The sequence below is a fragment of the Perognathus longimembris genome, chromosome 6, assembly GCF_023159225.1.
Source record: "Perognathus longimembris pacificus isolate PPM17 chromosome 6, ASM2315922v1, whole genome shotgun sequence".
NCBI lineage: Eukaryota > Metazoa > Chordata > Mammalia > Rodentia > Heteromyidae > Perognathus > Perognathus longimembris.
Window position 1 is genome coordinate 16,432,201 of NC_063166.1, and position 3,740 is coordinate 16,435,940.

A 3,740-nucleotide genomic window follows, 5' to 3' on the forward strand; every position below is an offset into this window, starting at 1 on the left:
GGTGTTTTTCTTGTCACTTGAAATCTAATTTTATGTTAGGTTTGGCCTGATGAAATTATTTGACTATAGTAAATACTAAATGAATATTCCTTGGAATTTGATGACTATCCTTTAAATTATATTCAAACAGAACACTAAAACCACACTGATTTCCCTCTGGAAGAAATAATATTGCTCCCCCCTCAACCTGAAGAAAGATAACATTGTCTTAATCAGTAAAACTAAGGATCAGAGAGACTTCTTTAAGGGGTGGTTCATAGTCTAAGAATAAACATTAAACACACTCATGGGTATGAGACATTAAAACTTACAAATGTCCTTATTACTGAAGGTCTTCGAAACTCATGAGTAATTCAAAAAGCTCATTTCAGAGGCTGAATATATGTGTGTGTGTGCTTGTGTGCATGGTGTGAATTTAAATTTGCAGCATTTTGCAGTTTTTAAAAAATATTAAGTAAAAAAGTAAGAATCAAGTATTATAGTCAGTAGAAAAATTTCAGTGCCTCAATAAATACCAGATAAATCATCCTAATGATTTTTATAAAATAGTGAAATATTGCAGAACGTGTGGAAACAATGTAATTTATTTAGTGGTCAAAGAGCTTGTCCAACAAATAAACTTTTTCCAATCAATCAAGATTATACTTATGTGGAGAAGTAAAATGTAAAGGATTATGAGATGCAATTAGGTGAAACAGTAGTGCATAAATGGTCACCAAACATAATTATAACCTTTAAATAAATAGCATTAACAAAACAAGGAGTATCAAATAAAACCTTTTGATAAATTAATATATACTAATAAAAAGAGGAAAAATGTCACAAAAATTTGCAATTAATTTTGCAACTTGTTTTTCTCTCTGGTAATATTCACTCTGTGAGATCTACACAGTGTATGAAAATGTAAATCAGCCTTAAATTTTTTAAAGAACAGTTTTTAAGAACTCAGATTTTGGACATTTGGGAAGTGCACTAATTGTTGACCTACTCCGAATTTATTATTGAGAATATTCGCACGAGTACAGAAAGATGTTTTCATAGTTACATTGTAGTTGAAGTACACACACTAAATATCCAGATTTAATATGGAAAAAGAAATGTATTAGCTGGGTACCAGTGGCTCAAGCCTGTAATCCAAGCTACTCAGGAGGCTTAGATCTGAGGATCATGGTTCAAAGCCAACCAGAGCAGGAAAGTCTCTGAGATTCTTATCTCCAATTAAATTCAATTAACTACCAGAAAACCCAAAGTGACATGGTAGTTCAAAGTGGTAGAATGCTAGTTTTGAGCTGAAGAGCTCAGGCACAGTGTCCAGGTTCAGAATTCAAGCCCCATGATAGACAATAAATGAATGAATGAATGAAATGTATTTATACTCATAAGTAATAAAGTGATAAAGAATGAGGTGTTTGTATATAGTATGAGACAAATTCCAAAATCTATTAAATATGGTTCAAGCTTATTACATAGTATTCAAAGTATATTTACTAAGTATATTTGAATTGAAGACTGATTATACAGACATTATGCTAGATGGTACTATACAAAAACTAAAAAAAAATTCAAGTATTATACATTAAATATTCAAGTATTATACATTAAATACTAAGTCTTTTTTTTTTTTTTTGGCCAGTCCTGGGCCTTGGACTCAGGGCCTGAGCACTGTCCCTGGCTTCTTTTTGCTCAAGGCTAGCACTCTGCCACTTGAGCCACAGCGCCGCTTCTGGCCGTTTTCTGTATATGTGGTGCTGGGGAATCGAACCTAGGGCCTCGTGTATCCGAGGCAGGCACTCTTGCCACTAGGCTATATCCCCAGCCCCTAAATACTAAGTCTTGACACAAAATATTTCATAATTTTAGTTATACTAAGGCCTTACTTCTAAAATACTATAATTTACACAAATATGCAAAAATATCTGGAGTTTAATACAAGGATATACATTTCTATTTTAATTCCTCCTAAACTAAAAAATATTAACATATAACCATATCTATAAATAACATATAACTAAGGTTATCTTATTTTCATATTTAGAAGTAAAAGTTTGGAAGTAAATAAAATAATTTGCCCCGGGTCTCATATTTAGGTTTGGTACTGAACCATCTTAATTGCACAAAGTTTTTTTAAAAATCTTATTCCAAAAGAAAAAAAAGTGCGTAATTAATAGTCTCTATGATTCTGCTTAGCTTGCAAAATAGATCACACTTATCCAGTGCTCTTTCGTTGCCCAGTTTTTGACCCAATTAATGCATCAGCATTATTAAATGCATTATCCCATTACTTTATCAGAGTATTCAGGAATTTGGCAAAGTGCTTCTTTGAAAGATTGAGAGTGACACAGAAAACAGATGTTATTAAAAATGAAAAAAGATAAGTATCCATAAATCTGAGGTCCAATGACAATTATATTGATAAAATCTGGCACAGCTGCCATTAGATATTTGCATGTTTTCTCTAAATTAAGCTTCACTTTGATTCTGTATTCAAGTGTAATACAGCACTACCAAAGTAATTCTACACAAACCACTAACTTGTTAACAGACTGATGTAAGTTTTTCCTGCCATTTTATCACAGTAATGGTATGAATAAGCTTGGAAAACACGAAATAAAAGTTTCCTAAACATAGTTATACTTTCTACATATTGTTTCCTTTAAATGTTTTGCCTTTTTTTGCAGGTAATAAATATAAACAACTGAGAAGAAAATTCAAGGGTTTAAGTCACTTGTCTCTTTCTGTCTTCTAACTGAAAAGAAAATATAGTCAGTTTATTGATTGATTGAAGGCTGATGAAGGAAAGATGAAATTGTAAGGTGAAAAACCAATGAATAAGAAATGTTTGGATTTACTGATTAAAGTAGCTTTTCTTAGACCACCTCTGATGGCTGGGAAAAATGAAATAAGGATACAGTGAATCAGGCAACTTTGTCTGGGTAACTGGAAAACCTTAAGAGATTTTGGATGGTGGGATCAATGGGGAATACATCAAACTAAAATAGGCAGGAGAGCAATTTGCAACTTCAGCAGCTCTTCATAGAAGTTGGAAAGACAAGACCCTAGAGACCTCATTATGATCATTACTGTAAGAGAGTTATAGATAATGGCAACCTTGTTTTCTCCATGTCCACAGGGACCCAGCTCTTAGAAGTGTATGATCTATTAACATGTCTTCTTATCCTGTATACAACTATTAAAAAGTTTCAGGGAAGTTTCATAATAATTCACAGAATGGAGTAATCTCTAGGGTTATCTGTGTTAGAGAAGAAACAATTAAAGATGGATCACAGTAGAGAACTAAAGTGAGTCATTTCTTGTCCCTTCTTGTTTTGGAGTTGACTGTCAGAGCAACTCAGCAGCTCTGGAGATTTGCCCAATGTTATTCACATCACCAAACTCTCAAACTTTCCCAAAGTAACTGGAGTAACCATCTCTCCCTTCTGGATGGCATTTTATTGGGCAGTGATTTAGTGTGCACACCTAGGAGAGATATTCTCTATCATTTATGTTCTTACCCTTCAGCAATAATTCCCATTACACACTAATTATAACACTACCCCAGGATATAATACACATTTATTCATTAATCACATTCATGCAGTGTGGAAGCACTTGTTAAGTAAATAAATATTATTTATCTGTCTTTATGGATCTCACAATGTAAAAGAAGGTAAGAATGAAGAACTTAAACCAATGCATCCAAAGTAATATTCCATATACCACCGAGGAACATATAAACATTG